The sequence below is a fragment of the Apodemus sylvaticus genome, chromosome X (genome assembly GCF_947179515.1).
Source record: "Apodemus sylvaticus chromosome X, mApoSyl1.1, whole genome shotgun sequence".
NCBI classification, from domain to species: domain Eukaryota; kingdom Metazoa; phylum Chordata; class Mammalia; order Rodentia; family Muridae; genus Apodemus; species Apodemus sylvaticus.
The window spans coordinates 5,299,632-5,323,960 of record NC_067495.1 but is presented as its reverse complement, the minus strand read 5'-3'; positions in this window follow the sequence as shown (position 1 = coordinate 5,323,960).

Below are 24,329 nucleotides of genomic sequence, written 5' to 3'. Positions count from 1 at the left end.
GATGTATTTAATTTTTGTGGTCTGTATAGATACTAGATTTCACTTCACTATTAGACCTATCAGATGTATAGTTTGCATTCTTAAGGCTGTCTCCTCACTCTGGTAGTTATTTCCTTTGATAGAGGAGCTCTATTTTAGTACACCCAAGCTAGAGAAAAGCCACATATCTGCCAAAGACGGGGCAAAATATGACATATCCATGCAATTAAATACTACTCATCAAGAAAAAGGTATAAACTATCAACATCAGAAATACCATCCATGAATCACAAAAGCTATCAATAAAATAGAATGAAGCAAATATTTGAAGGTTACATACTACATTATCATACTTCCAATATATTCCAGCAAATAACCCAGATCATTGTTTGCCAGAAATTAGAAAGGGAAGTCAGCATAGGGAAGGGAGTATAATTCTAGCATGAAGTCATTTTAAAGAGATAATAGAACAATTGTGCATCTTGCATATGGTATTGGATATAGACATCTAGATATGTTAAACATAGCATTGATGTTGTATTAGTTTGGGTTCTCTAGAGTCACAAAACATATGGATAGTCTTTATATAGTTAGGAAATTTGTCGATGACTTACAGTCAGTCTATAGTCCAACTCCTCAGCAATGGTCAGCAGCAGCTGTGGATGGAAGTCCAAGGATCTAGCAGTTTCTCAGTCCCACGAGGCAAGCAGGCAAGGAATTGTGAGAGAGAATCTTCCTTCTTCCAATGTCCTTATATATCTCCAGAAGAGGGTGTAGCCCAGATTAAAGGCTGTAAGTCTCCAACAGAGGGTGTGGCTCAGATTATTGGCATGTGGGTCAGATTATTGGCCTGTGGGTCTCCAGCAGAGGGTGTGGCCCAGATTAAAGGTGTGTGTATCCATGCCTTTAATCACAAATGATCTTGAACTCAGAGATCTCCTTGTCTTAGCCACTATGCTTCAAGATCTCCATACCAAGATCCAGGTCAGGAACTTATATCTCTGAGCCTCCAAATTAGGATCATAGGTGAGCCTTCCAATTCTAGACTGTAGTTCATTCCAGATATAGTCAAGTTGACAACCAGGAATAGCCACTACAGATGTTGAATATTTTCATAACCTCCCAACAATTTTTACTCAGTTCTTTGATTATCCAGACCAAAAGACTTAAAATCAGTGACTAATTATCTATATATTGATCTTGATCTAAATGCTTATTCTGCATTCACAGGGTGCTAGAGCACAGGGAAGTTGGAGATGAGGTTTCACTTGCTCCTTTTTCAAATTATTGTGAAAAATCATGCATTCTCAACATATAAAGAGAATTCTCAATAGTCTTCTGTGGTTCATGTCTATATTCTGACCCAAGCAACTGTAATTTTGGGGAACTAAGCTGTACATCCTTGCAAGAAGATGAAAGGATATCCTAACTGAGTTTTTCGACTCTTAGCCCTTCCTCCTTGAGGAGTATGTGGGGTTATAAGACCTTCATCTAAATATCCAGTCATTCCCTCCCTCCTATTTTATATACACTAAATAATTGCATGTAGCCTAGGCTAACTGTGAACTCATAATCTTTCTTCTTCAGCTTAATGAATTCTGGGATTACAGGCATGTACTACCATGCTAGGCCCAGAGTTATTTTTTTAAATAGCCAACTTTTTAAAGAGTTTGGGTTCATTTAAAAATGCAATTTTGTTGAGTAGTATTCCATTGTGTAAACAAACCACATGTTCTGTATCCATTCCTCCATTGAAGGATATCTGGGTTCTTTCCAGCTTCTGACTACTATAAATAAGGCTGCTATGAACATATTGTAGCATGTATTCTTATTGCATGCCAGAGAATCCTCTGGGTATATGCCCAGGAGTGGTATAGCAGAGTCCTCCTCAGCAATTAAAAACAATGAATTCATGAAATTTTTAGGCAAATGGTTGGAACTGGAAAATATCATCCTAATTGAGGTAACCCAATCACAAATGAATACACATGGGATGCAGTCACTGATAAGTGGATATTAATTAGCCCAGAAGCTCTGAATACTCAAGACACTGTTGTATTCCATACCTGCCTGCAGCTATTATGAACTGGGTTGCTGGAACAGAAGCTGAGGGATAGATGGAGAAGGGGTGAAAAGAAAGAAGGGCCAGGACAATATTTCACTGATCAAGGCCAAAACATTAATGTCAGTCAGACCTTTTAACAGTTTGGGCAAACCCTTCCCCCAGACTCTGGGCTGAGTTATGGTGGAAGTTGTCTAGCTTCTCTTGGTGCTGGGTGGGTCACTTGCTTAATTCAGGAATTTGTAGACCTAGAGGAACAATGCGCTTAACCTTCACTCTAAGCTTCTCCACCCTAGGATAAAAATTCCTGTTTTAACCCACTTCCCTATTATGCCCTAACAGCAGATTCCGGCCAGAAGCCAGGGATTGTCCTTGGCCAATGTCAAGTTCCTACCATGGTATGACTCCCAATATGGCTCTGTACAAGACGCAATTAATATATCAAATTATTCCCAAGAAGAAGGAAGTAGAGTGCCCTGGTCCTGGAATGGCTTGATGCAGCATTGTTGGGGAGTACCAGGACAGAGAAATGGGAGGGGGTTTATAGGAGAATGGATGGAGAAAAGAGGGCTTATGGGACATATGGGGAGGGAGCAACCAGGAATGGGGAAGGCATTTGGAATGTAAACAAAGAATATAGAAAATTAAAAGAAATGTGACTTAGTCTATAATTAAAACTAATGTCATTAAAACACCACTACAGTAATGTCTCAATATTTTTTAACTACTAGCTTATTATGTGTGATTTGGAGTTACATATATTCCTTCAAAATAATTTTGTACAAGAGAGACTGTGACACATCTAGATTTATCAGAAGCATTCTGCTGTATCTAAAACAGCATTAAATTAAAAGAATCTTCTTTCACTTGGTTTCATTCTTACTTCAGGCTTGAACTGGGAGTATCTTTGGAATAATTTGCCTCTTCATAATGTTGGAGCTTCATTCTGTGATGACCACTGATGAATGTTTTATGGAATCAAAGAATAAAAGGAGTCATTTTCTCACTGTCATTCACAGTTACAAGTGCAATTTTACCTCATCCTATCACTACCAATTGTCATAAATGCTTTTAAATGCCCATGTGGTCAATAGAGCTTTTGTAGATTGTCTGAATAAACACATTTTCCATTACCATGTATAAACATAGAATGTACTTCTAGTCCCCACTCTCTAATTCTTATATAAATTCAGTTACTCCTTACTCTTACATAATATAAGTAACTGAGCATTGTGAACATTAATTTGGATAAATGTTTATTATTCAATTATCTGTGTCATAAACATATTCAGTCTATCACTGCAATCCCTTGAAAGAAACTAACCACATTCCTAAGAAAGTTATGTTCTGACTCTTCTGCAAAACATTTCTCCATTCATAAATTGGCATTCAAGAAATGTTTTAAGTGGGTGATGATGAGGATAACTTTGTATAACCTATGATGAAGGATTTTATTCATATTTAATGGCTGTAACAAGAGATACAGAGACATTTACATGCTTTATTTCCAGTGATGTGATGGACCATAATTAGATCTGACTACAACAGTACACAAATTTCTATCCTTAAAAACATTGAGGATTTTAATATAATCCTCTTATTTTTGTTTGACTTTCCCCACAACTGTAAGTTCAAGACTGCAGTTGATTTAAGGGAAAAATTAGTACCAGGATATTAAAAGTCTTTGAAATTTGTTTGCATTGATTCTAACTGCAATTTTATTACCTTGGCAGATGGAAAAACAGAAAGCCTAGGAGAAGGCAAGACAGCACTGCAATCGTAATCAAACTTGGCACGTGCTTCAAAGCATATATTTTCTCCATGATTACCAAACCTTAATATGTATGTTAAATAAGTAAGACACACTGAATTTTTTTATTTTTTTATTAGAAATTTGCTTTATGGAGGGGTAGCGGTGGTGGCAGCAGCAGCAGCTGGTTCAGCTGAAGGGCCATCAGCAGTCGAACCAAGGTGACAGGGTCCAGGCAGGCCCTGTGCCCATGACTGCTGGCCATTGCTGGCCAGCTGGGCTGCAAGCAGCAGGCTGATTTACGATGCCTTTCCCCTCACAGAAGCCACTTCAGAACTCTGCCTCCCTCCAGTCAGTTACAAGAGACTCGCCTCCATCTTGGTTCTCGGACTCCAGAGAGATCAGACAGACTGAGGTACACAAACATAACCCGAGGCCAACATCACGGGGGTCTGAGCCTGACGGGCATTGGCCTGCACCCAGGCCCTGGGCTGTTCGGGGGGCCATCGGGGTGCCAACCCGGCCAGGAGATTTTTTTGCCCTGGCCCAGCACTCGCACTGCCATTTTGCCTACAGGGCACCAGAGAGTGCTAGCAGGCAAAGCCTGCTAACAGGCATAGCCTGTGCTAACATAACAGGGGTCTAGGCCCCAACAGGCCCTGGACTGACCCCAAGAACTGGGCTGCTCGGTGGGCCATCTGTGTGTCAACCCAGCCAGGAGGTTGTTAGCCCAGCAGACTCTCCTGGCACTTTCAGGGAGCGCTCGCACGCCCTCCATCCTGGCCACCTGACAGACACAATTAATAGTCATAGCCCGAGGGGAACTATGCTCTGACCTAGGCCTCCCAGGCTTTTGCCTAGACTCAGGGCCAGAGCAGCTAGGCTAGCCTTGTGTGCACCAACCCAGTGGGGAGATCGGCTGCCCAGCAGAGTGATCAGCACATGGAAAAGGTCCCCGCAGCATACACCCTTCAGCACTCCCTGAAGGAGCAAACGGGCACCATCTGGTTCATAGACACAATCTGGGGCAAAGCACACTAGGGTTGCAAGGGCACCCAAGAGGAGGACAGCACATCAGCGATCTGCTACAGGGGAAACCCAGCCATCCAGTGTTGCAGAAATAGCCCCAGAGCCCCTCAGGAGGCCCAAACACCAGCCAGAGACAAGACCAACTAGCTCCAGAGAACAAGATGGCAAAGGGCAAACACAGGAACTCTACTAACAGAAATCTAGGCAATATGGCAGCATCTGAACCAAACTCTCCAACATTAGCAAGCCCTGGTTATGCCAACACACCAGAGAAACAAGATTTGGATTTAAAATCACTGGTCATGATGCTGCTAGAAGAACACAGAAAGGACAAAAAGATTTCTTAAAGAAATACAGGGGAACATGAATAAGCTAGAAACCTGTATAATGGAAACACAAAAATCACTTAAAGAAATGCAGGAGAATAAGGCTCAAGAGAGAGAAGCCAATAAAGAAGAAATGCAAAAAAAAAAAAAATTAAAGAAATGCAGGAGAACTTGAATCAAGAGGCAGAAGTCATGAAAGAGGAAACACAAAAATCTCTTAAAGAATTACAGGAAAACACAAACAAACAAATGATGGAACTGAGCAAAACCATCCTGGATCTAAAAACAGAAGTAGAAACAACTAAGAAATCACAAAGGGAGACAACATTGGAGATAGAAAACCTTGAGAAGAAATCAGGGGCCATAGATGCAATTATCAACAACAAAATACAAGAGATGGAAGAAAGAATCTCAGATGCTGAAGATACCATAGAAACCATTGACTCAACAGTCAAAGAAAATGCAACATGCAAAAAGCTTGTATCGCAGAACATCCAGGAAATCCAGGATACAATGAGAAGACCAAAGCTAAGGAGTATAGGTATAGATGAGAGTGAAGATTTACTACTGAAAAGGCCAGCAAATATCTTCAACAAAATTATGGAGGAAAACTTTCCCAACTTAAAGAGAGAGATGCCTATGAATATACAAGAAGCCTACAGAACTCCAAACAGACTGGACCTGAGCAGAAATAACTCTTGCCACATAATAATTAAAACCCCAAATGTACTAAACAAAGAATATTAAAGGAAGTAAGAGAAAAAGGCCAAATAACATATAAAGGAAGACCTATCAGAATCACACCAGACTTCTCACCAGAGACCATGAAAGCTAGAAGATCCTGGGCAGATCTCATGCAGACTCTAAGAGAACACAAATGTCAGCCAAGACTACTATACCCAGCAAAATTCTCAATCACAATAGATGGAGAAACCAAGACATTCCATGACAAAACCAAATTTACACAATATCTTTCTACAAACCCAGCTCTGCAAAGAATAATAGGAGGAAAACTCCAATACAAGGAGGGAAACTACACCCTGGAAAAGCAAGATAGTAACCTTCCTTCATCAACCCCCCCAAAAAGATAACCACTCAAATATAAAAAGAACATCAAAAATGACAGGAAGTAATAATCACTATTCCTTAATATCTCTTAACATCAATGGTCTCAATTCCCCAATAAAAAGACATAGAATAACAGACTGGATAAGGAAACAGGACCCTACATTTTGCTGCATACAGGAAATACACCTAAATGTCAAAGACAAAAACTACCTTAGAGTAAAAGGCTGGAAGACAATTATACAAGCCAATGGTCTCTGGAAATGAGCCGGAGTAGCCATTCTAAGATCAGATAAAATTGATTTTCAACCTAAAGTCATCAAAAGAGACACTGAGGGACACTTCTTGTTGGTCAAAGGAAAAATACAACAAGAAGAACTCTCAATTCTGAACACCTATGCGCCAAATGCAAGGGCACCCTCATTCATAAAAGAAACTTTACTAAAGCTCAAAGCACACATTTCACCTAACACAATAATTGTGGGGGACTTCAGCACTCCACTCTTCTCAATGGACCGATCAGGAAAGCAGAAACTAAACAGGGACACAGTAAAACTAATTGAAGCTTTGGACCAATTGGATTTGACTGATATTTATAGAACATTTCACCCTAAAGCAAAAGAATATACCTTTTTCTCAGCACCTCATTGTATCTTCTCCAAAATCGACTATATAATTGGTCACAAGACAGACCTCAGCAAATACAAGAAGATCGAACTAATCCCATGCCTCCTATCAGATCACTATGGTGTAAGAGTGGTTTTCAATAGCAACAAAAACAACAGAAAGCCCACATACACATGGAGGCTGAACAATACTCTACTCAATGACACCTTGGCCAAAGAAGAAATAAAGAAAGAAATCAGAGACTTTTTAGAATTTAATGAAAATGAAGGCACAACATACCCAAATCTTTGAGACACAATGAAAGCAGTGCTAAGAGGAAAACTGATAACCCTGAGTGCCTCCAAAAATCAAATGAAGAGAGCATACACTAGCAGCTTAATGACATACCTGAAAGCCCTGGAAGAAAAAAGCCAATTCCCCCAGGAGGAGTAGAAGACAGGTTATCATCAAACTCAGGGCTGAAATCAATCAAGTGGAAACAAAGAGAACCATACAAAGAATCAAAGAATACAGGAGCTGGTTCTTTGAGAAAATCAACGAGATAGATAAACCCTTAGCAAGACTGACCAAAGGGCACAGAGAAAGTATCCAAATTAACAAAATTAGAAATGAAAAGGGGGGACATAACAACAGAAACTGAGGAATTCCAAAAAACCATCAGATCCTACTACAAAAGCCTATACTCAACACAACTGGAGAATCTGGAGGATATGGACAATTTCCTTCACAGATACCAAATACCAAAATTAAAACAGGACCAAGTAGATCATCTAAATAGTCCTATAACCCCTAAAGATATAGAAGGGGTCATAGAAAGTCTTCCAACCAAAAAAAGCACAGGACCAGATGGTTTCAGTGCAGAATTCTATCGGACCTTCAAAGAAGACCTAACACCAATACTCTTCAAACTATTCCACAAAATAGAAACAGAAGGAACACTACCGAATTCCTTCTAAGAAGCCACAATTATGCTGATAGCAAAACCACACAAAGATCCAACAAAGAAAGAGAACTTCAGACCAATTTCCCTTATGAACATCGATGCAAAAATACTCAATAAAATTCTTGCCAACCTAATCCAAGAACACATCAAAACGATCATCCACCACGAAGATCCTGCTATACCACTCCTGGGCATATACCCAGAGGATTCCCCAGCATGTAATAAGGATACATGTTCCACTATGTTCATAGCAGCCCTATTTATAATAGCCAGATGCTGGAAACAACCCAGGTATCCCTCAACAGAAGAGTGGATGCAAAAAATGTGGTATATATACACAATGGAGTACTATTCAGCCATTAGAAACAATGAATTCATGAAATTCTTAGGCAAATGGATGGAGCTGGAGAACATCATACTAAGTGAGGTAACCCAGACTCAAAAGATGAACCATGGTATGCACTCACTAATAAGTGGATATTAACCTAGAAAACTGGAATACCAAAAACATAATCCACAGAGTAAATGAGGTACAAGAAGAACGGAGGAGTGGTCCCTTGTTCTGGAAAGACTCAGTGCAGCAGTATAGGGCAAAACCAGAACAGGGAAGTGGGAAGGGTTGGGTGGGAAAACAGGGGAAGGGAAGGGGGCTGATGGGACTTTCGGGGAGTGGGGTTCTAGAAAAGGGGAAATCATTTGAAATGTAAATGAAAAATATATCAAATAAAAAAAGAATAAAAGAAATTTGCTTTATTTACATTCCCTGTCCTCATTTCCCCTCCGAAAAACCCCTATCCCATTCCTCCTCCCCTGCTTACCAACCCCTGCCTGCCCCACCTTCCTGAGCTGGTATTCCCCTACACTGGGGAATCCAGACTTCACAGGACCAATGGCCTCTCCTCTCCATGATGTCCGAAAAGGCCATTGCCTGAAACATATGTAGCTGAAGCCATGAATCCCTCCATGTACACTCTTTGGTTGGTGGTTTAATCCTTGGGAGCTCTGGGGATACTGGTTGGTACATATCATTGTTCCTCCTATGGGCCTGCAAACCTCATCAGCTACTTAGGTCCTTTCTCTAGCTTCTCCACTGGGGACCCTATGCTCAGTCCATTGGTTAGCTGTGAGCATGGTGTATTTTGATAGCCCTTCTTAGGAGGACCAAAGTATCCATACTTTGGTCTTCCTTCTTTAGCTTCATGTGCTCTGTGAGTTGTATTTTGTGTGTCTCAAGCTTTTGAGCTAATATCTACTTATCAGTGAGTGTATACCCTGTGTGTTCTCTTCTGATTGGGTTACATCACTCAAGATGATATTTTCTAGGTCCATCCATTGGCCTAAGAATTTCATGAATTCATTGTTTTCAATATCTGAGTAGTACTCCATTGTGTAAATGTACCACATTTTCTGTATCCATTCCTCTGTTGAGGGATATCTGGTTTCTTTCAAGCTTCTGGCTATTATAAATAAGGCTACTATGAACATAGTGGAGCATGTGTCCTGATTACATGTCTGGGCATATTATACGAATATTTCTAGGACTGATATAGGTAGTACTATGTACAATTTTCTGCAGAACCATCAAACTGATTTCCAGAGTGGTTTCAACAGCTTGCAATTCCACCAGCAATGGAGGAGTGTTACTCACTCGCAACATTCTCGCCAGCATCTGCTGTCTCCTGAGTTTTTGATCTTAGTCATTCTAACTAGTATGAAGTGAAATCTCAGAGTTGTTTTGATTTGCATTTCCCTGATGACTAAAGATGTTGAACATGTCTCCAGGTGTTTCTCAGCCATCGGGTATTACTCAGTTGAGAATTCTTTGTTTAGCTCTATACCCTTTTCTCAATAGGGTCGTATCTCTGGAGTCTAACTTCTTGAGTTCTTTGTATCTATTGGATATTAGCCCTCTATCAGATGTAGGGTTGGTGAAGATCTTTTTCCAATCTGTTGTTTGCCTTTTTGTCTTATTGACAGTGTCCTTTGCTTAACAGAAGCTTTGCAATTTTATGAGGTCCCACTTTCTTTTTTTTACTTAATTTTATTTGATATATTATTATTTACATTTCAAATGATTTTCCCTTTTCTGGTCACCCACTCCCCGAAAGTCACATAAGCCCCCTTCCCTCTCTCTGTTCTTCCACCCATCCCTTCCCACTTCCCTGTTCTGGTTTTGTCTTATACTGCTACACTGAGTCTTTCCAGAACTAGGGGCTACTCCTCCGTTCTTCTTGTACATCATTTCATGTGTGGATTATGTTTTGGGTATTCCAGTTTTCCAGGCTAATATCCACTTATTAGTGAGTGCATACCATGACTGATCTTTTGAGACTGGGTTACCTCACTTAGTGTGATGTTCTCCAGCTCCATCCATTTGCCTAAGAATTTCATGAATTCATTGTTTCTTAATAGCTGAATAGTACTCCATTGTGTATATACACCACATTTTTTGCACCCATCATACTGTTGAAGGACACCTGGGTTCTTTCCAGCTTCTGGCTATTATAAATAGGGCTGCTATGAACATAGTGGAGCATATATCCTTATTACATGCTGGGGAATCCTCTGGGTATATGCCCAGGAGTGGTATAGCAGGATCTTTCAGAAATGACATGCCCAGTTTTCTAAAGAACCGCCAGACTGATTTCCAGAGTGGTTGTACTAATTTGCAACCCCAGCAGCAGTGGAGGAGTGTTACACATCCTCACCAACACCTGCTGTCTCCTGAGTTTTTAATCTTAGCCCTTCTGACTGGTGTAAGGTGAAATCTCAGGGTTGTTTTGATTTGCATTTCCCTGATGACTAATGAAGTTGAGCGTTTTTTAAGACGTTTCTCAGTTATCCGAAGTTCTTCAGGTGAGAATTCTTTGATTAACTCTGTACCCCATTTTAATAGGGTTATTTGGTTTTCTGGGGTCTAACTTCTTGAATTCTTTGTATATATTGGATATTAGCCCTCTATCTGATGTAGGGTTGGTAAAGATCTTTTCCCAATTTGTTGGTTGCCGATTTGTCCTTTTGGTGGTGTCCTTTGCTTTACAGAAACTTTGTAATTTTATGAGGTCCCATTTGTCAATTCTTGATCTTAGAGCATAAGCTATTGGTGTTCTGTTCGGAAATTTCCCCCTATACCGATGTCCTCAAGGGTCTTCCCCAGTTTCTTTTCTCTTACCTTCAGAGTGTCTGGCTTTATGTGGAGGTCCTTGATCCATTTAGAGTTGAGCTTAGTACAAGGAGTCAAGGATGGATCAATTCACATTCTTCTGCATGCTGACCTCCAGTTGAACCAGCACCATTTGATGAAAAGGCTATCTTTTGTCCATTGGATATTTTCAGCCCCTTTGTTGAGGATCAAGTGGCCATAGGTGTGTGGGTTCATTTCTGAATCTTCAATCCTGTTCCATTGATCCATCTGCCTGTCACTGTACCAATACCATGCAGTTTTTAACACTATTGCTCAGTAATATTGCTTGAGGTCAGCGATACTGATTCCCCCAGAATTTCTTTTGTTGTTGAGAATAGTTTTAGCTATCCTGGGTTTTTTGTAATTCCAGATGAATTTGATAATTGCTCTTTCTAACTCTATGAAGAATTGAGTTGGGATTGTGATGGGTATTGCGTTGAATCTGTATATTGCTTTTGGCAAAATGGCCATTTTAACTATATTAATCCTGCCCATCCATGAGCATGGGAGGTTTTTCCATTTTTCAGGTCTTCCTCTATTTTCTTCTTCAGAGTCTTGAAGTTCTTGTCATACAGATCTTTCACATGTTTGGTAAGAGTCACCCCAAGATACTTTATACTGTTTGTGGCTATTGTGAAGGGGGTCATTTCCCTAATTTCTTATCTCAGCCTGCTTATCTTTTGAGTATAGGAAGGCCACTGATTTGCTTGAGTTGATTTTATAACTTGCCACTTTGCTGAAGTTGTTTATCAGCTGTAGGAGTTCTCTAGTGGAATTTTTTGGGTCACTTAGGTAGACTATCATATCATCTGCAAATAATGATAGTTTGACTTCTTCCTTTCCAATTTGTATCCCTTTGACCTCCTAATGTTGTCGAATTGCCCTAGCTAGTACCTCAAGTACAATATTGAAAAGATAAGGAGAAAGTGGGCAGCCCTGTCTAGTCCCTGATTTTAGTGGGATTGCTTCAAGTTTCTCTCCAATTAGTTTGATGCTGGCTACCGGTTTGCTGTATATTGCTTTTACTATGTTTAGGTATGGGCCTTGAATTCCTGTTGTTTCCACGTCTTTAAGCATGAAAGGATGCTGAATTTTGTCAAATGCTTTTTCAGCATCTAATGAAATGACCATGTGGTTTTTTTCTTTGAGTTTCTTTATGTAGTAGATTGCATTGATGGATTTCTCTATATTGAACCAACCCTGCATCCCTGGAATAAAGCCTACTTGATCATTGTCGATGATCGTTTTTATGTGTTCTTGGATTCAGTTGGCAAGAATTTTATTGAGTATTTTTGCATCGATGTTCATAAGGGAAATTGGTCTGAAGTTCTCTTTCTTTTTGATCTTAGAGCATAGCTATTAGTGTTGTGTTCAGGAAATTTTCCCCTGGATCCATGTGCTCAAGGCTGTTCCCAAATTTCTCTTCTATTAGATTCAGTGTCCCTGGATTTAGGTGGAGGTTATTGATCCATTTTGACTTGAGCTTTGTATAAGGAGATAAGAATGGATTGATTTGCATTCTTCTACATGTTGGCTGCCTGTTGAAATAGTACCATTTGTTGAAAATGGCATCTTATTTCAACTGGATGGTTTTAGTTCCTTTATCAAAAATCAAGTGACCATAGGTGTGTGAATTTGTTTCTAGGTCTTCAATTCTATTCCATTGCTCTATCTGCCTGTCATTGTACCAATGCCATGTAGTTTTTATCATGATTGCTCAGTAGTATTATCAGTATTGAGGTCAGGGATGGTAATTCTGCCAGAAGTTCTTTTATTGTTTAGAATAGTTTTTGCTATCCTTACTTTTTGTTATTACAGATAAATTGTGAAATTGCTCTTTCTAGCTCCATGAAAAATTGATTTGGAATTTTTTGGGGGAATTGTATTGAATCTCTAGATTGCTTTTGGGAAGATTGCCATTTTTCTATATTAACCCTGCCAATCCATAAGCATGGAATATCTATGCACATTCTGAGATATTCTTCAATTTCTTTCTTCAGAGACTTGAAGTTTTTGTCATACAGATTTTTCACTTGCTTGGTTAGAGTCACACCAAGGTACTTTATATTATTTGTGACTATTGTGACAGCTGTCATTTCCCTAATTTCTGTTACAGCCTCTTTATCCTTAGGATATAAGAAGTCTACTGGTTTATTTGAGGTAATTTTATATCCATCCACTTTATTGAAGTTGTTTCTCAGGTTTAGGAGTTCCCCAGTAGAATTTTTTGGGTCACTTAAGTATACTATCATATCACCTGCAAATAACGATATTTTGACTTCTTCCTTTCAAATTTGCATTACTTTGATAACTTTTTGTTGTCTAATTGCTCTGTCTAGTACTTCAAGTACAATATTGAACAGGTAGGAAGAGAGTGCACATCTTTGTCTAGTCCCTGATTTTAGTGGAATTGCTTCAAATAGTTTCCATTGAGTTTGATGTTGGTTACAGGTTTGCTGTATATTGCTTTTACTATGTTTAGGTATGGGTCATGAATTCTTGATCTTTCCAAGACTTTTATCATGAAGGGGTGTTAGATTTTTTTTCAAATGCTTTCTCAGCATCTAATGAAATGATTATAAGGTTTTTCTGTTTGAGTTTGTTTCTGTAGTGGATAACATTGATGGATTTCCATATATTGAACCAACCCTGCATACCTGGGATGAAGCTTACTTGATCATGGTGGAAGATCATTGTGATGTGTTTTCAATTCTGTTGGGAAGAATTTTATTGAGTGTTTTTGCATTGATATTCATAAGGGAAATTGGTCTAAAGTTCCCATTCTTTGTTTGATCTTTGCATGGTTTAGGTATCAGAGTAATTGTGGCTTCATAGAACAAATTGTGTGGTTCTACTTCTGTTTCTATTTTGTGGAATAATTTGAAGAATATTGGTATTTGGTCTTCTTTAAATGTCTGTTAGAACTCTCCATTAAAATAATCTAGTCCTGGGCTTTTTTTTGGGGGGGAGGAGACTACTAATGACTGCTTCTGTTTCTTTTGGGGTTATGGGACAGTTTAGATCATTTATCTGATCCTGCTTTAAATTTGATGCTTAATATCTGTCTAGAAAACTGTCCTAGTTTTTCCAGTTTTGTTGCATGTAGGCTTTTGTAGTAGGATCTGATGACCTTTTGCATTTCCTCAGTATCTGTTGTTATGTCTCCCTTTTCATTTCTGATTTTGTTGATTTGGATATTGTCTCTGTGCCCTCTGGTTAGTTGGGCTAACGGTTTATCTATGTTGTTAGTTTTTACAAAGAACCTACTGTTGATTATTTGTATAGGTCTTTTTGTTTCTACTTGGTTGATTTCAGACCTGAGTTTGATTATTTCCTGTTGTCTACTCCTCTTGGGTATATTTGCTTCTTTTTGTTATAGAGCCTTCAGATGTGCATACTAGCATATACTCTTTCTAGTTTCTTCTTGGAGGCGCTCAGAGCTGTGAGTTTTCCTCTTAGAACTGCTTTCATTGTGTCCCATAAATTTGGGTATGTAGTGCCTTCATTTTCATTAAATTCTAAAAAGTCTATAATTTCTTTTTTTATTTCTTCTTTGACTAAGTTATGTTGTTCAGTTTCCATGTGTATAAGGACTTTCTGTTGTTTTTGTTGCTATTGAAGACCAGCCTTCATCTGTGGTGATCTGATAGGGTTCATGGTATTACTTCAATCTTCTTATATCTGTTGACATCTTTTTTGTGACCAATTATATGGCCAATTTTGGAAAAGGTACCATGAAGTGCTGAGAAGAAGTTATATTATTTTGTTTTAAGATAAAATGTACTACAGATATCTATTAAATACATTTGATTCATAATTTCTGTTAGTTTCACTCTGTCTCTGTTTAGTTTCTGTTTCCCTGATCTGTCCATTGATATGAGCGGGGTTTGGAAGTCTCCAATGATTATTGTGTGAGGTGCAATCTGTGCTTTGAGCTTCAGTAAAGTTTCTTTTATGAATGTGGGTATCCTTGCATTTGGAGTATAGATGTTCATAATTGAGAGTTCATCTTGTTGATTTTTCCTTTGATGAATATGATTAGTCCTTCCTTATCTTTTTTGATAACTCTGGGTTGATATTAGCATGGCAACTCCTGCTTTTGTCTTGGGACCATTTGCTTGGAAAATTGTTTACCAATCTTTTACTTTGAGGTAGTGTCTTTCTTTGTCCTTGAGGTTAGTTTCCTGTAAGCAGCAAAATGTTGGGTCCTGTTTATGTATCTAGTCTGTTAGTCTATATCTTTTTATTTGGGAATAGAGTCCATTGATATTAAGAGATATTAAGAAAAAGTGATTGTTTCTTCCTGTTAGTTTTGTTATTAGAGGTGGAGTTATGTTTATGTGGCTCTCTTCTTTTTGGTTTGTTAAAAGAAGATCATTTTCTTGCTTTTTCTATGGTATAGTTTCCCTCCTTTTGTTAGTGTTTTCCATGTATTATCTTTTGAAGGGCTGGATTTTTAGAAATACATTGCATAAATTTGTTTTTGTTGTGGAATACCTTGGTTTCTCCATATGTGGTAATTGAGAGTTTTGCTGGGTATAGTAAGTAACCTGGGTTGGCATTTGTATTCTACTAGAGTCTGTATGACATCTACCCAGTATCTTCTGGCTTTCATAGTCTCTGGCAAGAAGTCTGGTGTATTTATGATAGGTTTGCCTTTTTGTGTTACTTGATGTTTTTTCCCTTACTGCTTTTAATATTTTTTTTTTGTTTAGTGCATTTTGAGTTTTAATTATTTTGTGATGGGAGGGGGGATTTCTCTTCTAGTCCAATCTATTTGGAGTTCTGTAGGCTTCTTGTATGTTCATGGGCATCTCTTTTTTTAGGATAGGGAAGTTTTCTTCTATAATTTTGTTGAAGATATTTACTGGCCCTTTAAGATGCAAATCCTCACTCTCTTCTATACCTATAATCCTTAGGTTTGGTCTTCTCATTGTGTACTGGGTTTCCTGTATGTTTTAGATTAGGAGCTTTTTGCCTTTTGCATTTTCTTTGACTGATGTGTCAATGTTTTCTATGGTATCTTCTCCACCTGAGATTCTTTCGTCTTTCTCTTGTATTCTGTTGTTGATTTATGACTCCTGGTTTTTTTCCTAGGTTTTCTATGTTCAAAGTTGTTTCCCTTTGTGATTTCTTAATTGTTTATTCTTCCATTTTTAGATCCTGGATGGTTTTGTTCAATTCTTTTACTTCATTGGTTGTGTTTTCCTGTAATTCTTTTAAAGCTTTTTTGTGTTTCTTCTTTAAGAGCTTCTATCTGTTTAACTGTGTTCTGCTGTATTTCTTTAAGGGAATTGTTTGTGTCCTTCTTGAAGTCCTCTATCAACATCATGAGATGTGATTTTAAATCCAGATCTTGCTTTTCCAGTTTGTTGGGGCATCAGGATTTGTTGTTATGGGAGAACTGTGTTCAGATGATACTGTGTTGCCTTGGTTTCTGTTGGTAACATTCTTGGTTTTGCCTTTTGCCATCTGGTTGTCTCTGGTGATAGTCGGGCCGGCTGTCTCTGACTGGAGCTTGTCCCTCCTATGGGCATGCAAGCCTGTCTCAGCATCCCTGGGACCCCAGCTTTCCCCTGGAACAGAGGGCTGTGGCTCAGCCCAGCTCTCAGGTACAGATGGAGCCTGGATGGACCCTGCCCCAGCTGCTCTGCCACTCCTGTTCTCCCTGAGCTCCTGGCCATATCTTCCTTGGACCAGAGAGAAAATGGGGAATCTCACCTCCAAATCTGGGAGTTAAAACACTCCTTGGAAACCAATTCTTCCCTGACAGGACCAGCGTACAGACATCTGTGGAGCAGCCCAGCTCCTGGGTGCAGATGGAGTCTGAAACGACCTTCTACCAGCTCTTCTGCCACTCCTGTGCTCCTTGTTGCTCCTGACTGGACCAGTCTTGGACAGACACTGGAGAGAAAATTGAAAAAAATTTTATGTGGAAAATATTTTCAAAAGGAACTCCAAATGAGGGTGTTGAGACGTCATCATTTAGAGTCTTGCAGCCACTTGTGAGTCAATGTGTTCCTGATTGTGAGTGGTACAATTTTCTTTTAGATGAAAATCTCTGACCTGGATACATTATGTGTGTAGTATAAGGAACAGGCAGTTCATAATCTTATCCTACTGCCCACCGAACATCTGTACATGTAGGCCACTATCTTCTTACTTGATTTTCCTCTTTGAATCCACATTCCCCCTATAAAGACAGGTTTTATAATCACAGTCTCTCTTTTCCTAAGTCATTCTTCAATCTGAGGAGAGTAGCCAGATATTCATGCACTACCCAATGTGTTTGAAGATCTTATAACCCAAAGGGGCATTTTTTCCTTTCTTCTCCCAAACTAATATCAGGCCTAGACCACAAGAAACTCTGGCTGATAGCAGCTGCAACTTGGCCATTCTCTTCTGGTGGGTATGTTTAAACAAGTCAGCTTGCTTGGCTTTTCTGCTTCCCAGAGATCTTCATATCTTCAAGAAAGAAAATTGATTATTATAAATTTTATAGACAGGCCCTTTATTCATTCAGTGCAAGATCTCTAAAAGGGCACACACAGTCTTTATCTCAGAATTGAGCAATGTTTAGAGAGAAAAGAGATTTTCCAGAGAAATACCCTAACACTAGTTACCATGGTGAATATTTTTCTTTGTATGTTTTCTCTTTAATACTAAGTATTTATTCTTACACTTTAAAAAATGTCACTTAGTTGTTCTCTCAGCCATTAGATAGCTTCTGGTTTCTACCTAAGAACTACACATCAGGTATTTAATTCTCTTCTACTTTATTATAAATATTACTTTGAAGGTAAGTATATGCATCAAATGTGCTTTTACTTACTTAGCACTTAATAAAAGCTGATTGTAAGCTGAAGATGAGTGAAACTTCATTATTTTGGAAGAACAAATAGAGAACAGAAGATAGGAGTCAACTATGGAAAAAGGGAAGCCAGTTGTGGTGAACATTTATAATCCCAGCACTCAGGAATACAGATGGATCAGAATCCCCTGACCTATATAGTCAGTGAGATGTTGTAAGAGAAAAGAAGGAAGGAAGAGAGAAGGGAGTGCATGGAAAGGAGGGGAGATGAAAGCTTATGCAGTCAATCTGTCAACAACCACAATAGATAACAGTAGCTACCTTGAGCTTAACCTTGGAAGAAACCTCTGAAACATCATTTGGTATAACTTCCAGATGACAAGAGTGAAGTGGATGATGTTGGATCAAGTCTAGAATATTTATCAAAGATCCTATTCCTCATTGATTGAATTTGTCTCATATAACATAAGCCTTCCTATGATTCCAGATTGCACCTGAGATATGGAAACCTAGGTTTCTATGCTGGATAAATTTAAGAGAAATCCAGGCAAGTGCTTAAGTTGGGAATCTAATGGACCTTGTAACACTCTTTATTTGAAGTTACAACTGTACTCAAGTAATAATAATAATAATAACTAACTGAAAACAGAACACCAGTAATGTCTGCTTTTGCTTTCTTCTGTACTTGGGAGTGGCTTAATAAAATTCATTGACAATGAAAGAGAGTGATATAAATGTGCATTCTATAATCCTGATCAATAAAGAAGCTGTCATATGGTTTGAATATGGTTTTGGAGTATTTCTGCAAAGGCTCATGTGTTGGAAGCCTTATTTATACAATTGTGTGTGTGTGTGTGTGTTTATGTGTGTTTATGTGTGTTTATGTGTGTGTGTTTGTGTAAAGAGAGAGAGAACACAATAAATGTATAAACTGTAACAAATGGTTTAAATGCCCATCTTATTATTAGATTTTTCAATAAGACAGTTCATGGAGGAGAAACTGGGAAGGGGAACAACATTTGAGATGTAAATAAAAGACTTAGCATTTTTTTTTCAATTAAAAATAGTCAAAATCAAACTTGTCCCAACAAGGTGTCTCATTTGGTAAATTCACTTGACATGAATTCTAATGGTACTTGAATTATTCATATAAGCTTAATCTACAATCCTGAGGAGGGTCAGTCTTCTCAATGTCTAGGAAGATAGGCAACATTAAGCTCTTGATGCAGAAGTGATTTCGGGGAAACTGCAATAGCCATTTCAGTTTAGATGCATAGACAGCAGCTGTTCAGGCTATAGCAAACAAGATTTAGTAATCATATGGGAACAGCTGTGTTGTCCTTCTCTAATTCTATGGGTTGCTTTCTGGCAATTGATTATGGAAACTTAGCCTAAGACACTCTAAAGGATTCTATGAGTGATCCCCAGTACCCTTTGTTGTTTTTGTTTGTTTGTTTGCTTGTTTGTTTACATTTACAAAGGAAAGCTGCCTTTTTACCTAATCAGCCAGTCAGCTTCTAATATGTACAACTTAAGTATATGGAGCAATACAGAAACTGGAACCAGAAGATATTGCAGACAACAGAACCCTAGGGGAATGGAGGAGATTTTGATTGGTTATACAGTGCAGCAACCATGGAAACATGCTGCTCATGTTTCCTTCAGGAGAACCTGCTGTGTGAAGCAGAGAACACAGTGATTGACAGCTTCCAGGTGCTATTCCTATCATCCACTGTCTAAGCAATGACTGAAGTATTGGAGTCAGCTTGTTCCTCCCCAAGTCTTGGATTTCTCTGAGGAACAACATTTGGTTTGAAAAACCTTATCAGTGCTGCCTTGCAGCTCCAAGTTCTTTTGCACAATTTGTCCTTTAATGTTTCTTACAAAGTATTCTTAAACAATCCCTTAATGTTTCTTACAATAGATTGGAGGCTTTCCTGCCTTTTTGTGCTCCGCCTTTACTTTAAACCTTCATAGACAGGTCCTGCTTGCTTTTAACTTCATCTTGGCCTCTGCCATTCAAAGATGCTAGCTGACTTAGTATAGTCAGCTTACTTTTACTTAGTAAAGTCAACTTATCTTTCCATGGAAAAGGTCAGGGAAAACATATAAAATGTCATCTGGACTGGCTCACTCAGTACCTAGCTAGTAAAGGGAAACCTCTCCCACCTATAATCTACTGGGAATCTTTTCCAGTAAAGGAGGATTCCTTAATTGGTTTGATGATGCAGAGGTTTGAGAGGTACGAGTGAAATATACTCATGAGGAAAGAGGAGTTGGGGTTTTGGGGCATTGAGATTAAATTCTATTGACCTCCTGCATGGAGATGATGGGAGACTACAAGCTGTTAGCACGTAAAGAGTAAGAGGACCAGACTGACTCCTGGCAGCTTAACAAAAGGCTACATGTTCTAAAGAACAGACAGACACTGGCTGAAAAGAATAGGCACAATATTCAGCTGACCAACAGAGGTATAGAGATATTGCAATGTTAAAGAAAAGTTTTATTGTTGCACAAGTTCCAAACCCTGGTACAGAAAGTATGAGTCTTTTAACATACACTAGGGACATCAGAATGAATGTCTTTGGGGATTATAGCTCTGCATAAATCTCCAGTTCATCAAAGCTTTAAAAGCCAACTATTGTTCTTTCATTAAGAACTAGAATTTTCCCGAATATAGGAATATGCTACAGGCTTTCAACATGCAAGTTAATAGTTGGTTCAAATCATAAGCTTTCCCATATCAGAAACTGTTGCACCAGCCAGGCTGATAACTAATGTTAAATCCCAGAATCACTCAGTAGTTAGGCCCAAAAGCAAAGAATGAGGTCGCATATGATGAGAGCTTCAATAATTACTTATTATGCATTTTTGAGGCCTAGGTAATATTTGTAGTTTGTATTTGAAAGGTATTTAAGGGGCTAGAGTATATAAGTAAATGATATGAAGTTAACTGGGGCAGAAAAATTCAAGTGAGTGGGGCAAATATTCTGGAATGTAGCTCTTGGGAGCCTAGAGTGATGGCTAATAACATCGTAGGTGAATTAATGCCTGAGGTGCTATAGCGGGGAGTAGAGGTGGACTTTAAGAGACTGAAGAAAATGGACATATTGTAGTGTATATACTGCTTAAAGCTGGCAGATCCAATAGAGCATTATTTCATGGGATAGTTGATGCTCTATTCAGAAAAGCTATACTACTATACCAGGAATATAGACATAAGAGGAGACACATTATCACTGAAGCAATTGGCAATGGCTGTTTCAGGATACGGGAAAGAAAATGCCTTGAAGGAATCAGGCATGTGTACAATGGGGAAATTATATGGGTTGGCATTTGGGTGTCACCCTTTAACCATCACTGTGAAGCATTTACCATCAAAGAACATGATGAAGGAAAGCAGAAAACTTAGCCATTCTGATTGGTGTAAAGTGGAATCTCATGGTTGCTTTGATTTTCATCTTCCTGATGACTAAGGATGTTGAACATTTCTTTAGGTGCTTCTCAGTCACTTGGTACTCCTGAGTTGAGAATTCTTTGTTTATCTCTGTACCCCATTTTTAATAGGGTTATTTGGCTCTCTGGAACCTCACTTCTTGAGTTCTTTGTATATTTTGTATATTAACTATCTATCTGATGTAAGGAGGGTAAATATCTGGTTTTATGTTGAGGTCCTTGATTCACTTGAACTTGAGCTTTGTACAGAGGGATAAAAATGGGTCAATTTGCATTTTCTACATGCCCCTTATAACAGTAATACTTGTTGAAGATGCTTTCTTTTTTCCACTGCATAGTTTAGGGTTCATTGAAAAAAGATCAAGTGTCCATATGTGTGGGTTTATTTCTGGGTCTTCAATTTTATTCTATTGATTGGATCTGTCTGCCTTTCTATGTACTAATACCTTGCAGTTTTTATCACCATTGCTCTGTAGTAAGCTTGAAGGTATGGATCGTGTTTCCCCTGCAAGTTCTTTTATTATTGAAAACTGTTTTCACTATCTTTTGCTGTTGTTATTATTTCCTATGAAGATGAGAATTGCTATTTATATCTCTCTGAAGCAATCAGAATGGCTTAGATTAAAAACCTCAGGTGACAGCAGATGTGGAGTAAGAGGAACATTACTCCATTGTTAGTGGTATTGTAAACTGGTACAACTACACTAGAAATCAATCTGGTAGTGCCTCAGAAAATTATAAATAATTCTACCCAAAGACCCGGCTATACCACTCCTGGGCATGTACCCAAAAGATGTTCCAACATATAACAAAGACACATGCTCATACCAATCTTATCTGTAAGATAGGTTACAGATATCTGTAAGATATCTGGTCAGAATCTGGAAACAACATATACATCCCTCAAGAGAAGAACGGATAATGAAAATATGGTACATTTACATAATGTTATACTACTCAGCTATTAAAAATGAGGACATTATGAACTTTGCAGGCAAATGGAAGGAACTAGAAAATATCTTGAGTGAGGTAACCCTGGCCAAAAATGACCCTTGGGTGTGAGAGGCTACCAAGACTCAATGGAGATGACATTAGCCGAAATGCCCCACAGTGGGAAGATGGAACCAAGAGAGATCACCTCCAGTAGATAGACATTGCTGCCAGTTGAGGATGGGGCCACCCACCTGTAGCTGCCAGCAGCTACTGCAAACTGGGTTCCTGGAACAGAAGCTGATGGATGGATAGGGAAGCAGTGAAAAGAAACGAGGACCAGGACAACAGTTTGCTGATCGAGGCCAAAGTTTAATGGAGGTCAGACCATTTAACTGTTTGGGTGAGCCCCTCCTCCCAGACTCCAGGGTGAGTTCTGGGGAACTGGTCTGGCTGTTCCTTGGGCATTGACTCCACTGCTCAGGCAGCTGGGTGGGTCACATGCTTAATACAGGAATTTGTAGACCTGGAGGAACAAAGAACTTCACCTTCACTCTGAGTGCTCCACCCTAGGTGGAGCAGGATCCTGACTAGCACAGGAATCACTGCTCAACTAAGGCTGGGAGAGGAAGTTCACCTTGATCAATGTCAAGTTCCTACCAAGTGGTTTGACACCCCATTATGGCTTTGTACACTCACCCATCTCAAAATTTTTCATTGTTCATTGTTCATATCTAAAGGAAATGCAGGGACAAAAAATGGAGCAGAGCCTGAAGCAAAGGCCATCCAGAGACCACCCCATCTTGGGATTCATCCTATGTGCAGACACCACACCCTGACACTACTGCTGATGCCAAGATATGCTTGTAGACAGACAAATGTCATGGTCCTCTGAGAGGCTCTACCAGCACTATACTGAGACAGATGCAGACACTTGAAATCAACCATTGGGTGGAGCTTGGGGACCCCAGTGGATGAGTTAGGTAAAGGGCTGAAGGAGCTGAAGTGGATTTCAACCCCACAGGAAAAACAAGAGGATCAAATAACTGGACCCCTCAGAGCTCCCAAGAAATAAGCCACCAAACAAAATAGGGTAAATGGACTGGTCCATGGCCCACTGCTCCATATGTAGCAGAGGACTACCGTGCCTGACCTTAAATGGAGGGGTGCACTTGGTCCTGTGGAATCTTGATACCACAGATAATTGGGATGTTAAGAGGGGTAAGGTGGGAATGGTGGGGAGGTTGGGAAACTCCTTCTTAGGGGCAAAGGGGAAGGTAGATGGGCTAGGGGGCTTGTGGAGGGGTGACATTTGAAATGTAAATATATAAAATAATAAAATTAATAATAAAAAGAAAGCAGAGAAAATGTCTTGGCCAATTGATGCTAAGCAGACATTGTCATTGAGCACCATAGTATATGAGGCATCAAGGAATTCTCATTGACTCTGTCTACAAATGGCCAACACTTGCTCTGCCTCCCCCTCCCTAAATCTGTTGTATATGTCATTTCATCTCCTTATGGAAACCCTTGGCCGATATTAAGAGGTGCAGTTTAGCAGTTAATAGGGACTCACAGCAAATTACGATTTAAATTTGCATCAACTAAAATCAATAAAAATAAAGTATATAACAGAATGATGTAAGTTATTTAATAAATTTGAGAAAGTTAAAAATTATTATTCCAGATATTACAAAAACAATTAGGGTTGTGGAGATACAATAAGAGCTCAAAATTTAATATGTGACAATTCTTGCATAGAAGATGCAGCTGACAACCAAGCTCAGAATTGAAAACTTAAGTTGGGAAATTAACTCTTAGTTCCAAGCTACAGCAGGGCTCAAGAGAAAATTAACATTGGTCAAACAAGAGAATATCACTACTGCAACTCTGTCACAAGGAATTCTGTATGAGGTACAGTAATCTCAAATTTTCACTGCCTTCTGACTTTGTTGTTGTGTATTTCTTATGTAAAAAGATTTCCTTTTTATTTTGGTGTGTGTTTTTTGTGTGGGTGAGTGTGTGTGTGTGTGTGTGTGTGTGTGTGTGTGTCTGCGTGCACATGCATGCACATCCAACACATGAGCAAGAAAAGTCATGCTCAGAAAGCACTGGATGAATAAGCTACAGGATCAGCCCTATCAATCATTTGATGTGATATCTTTGG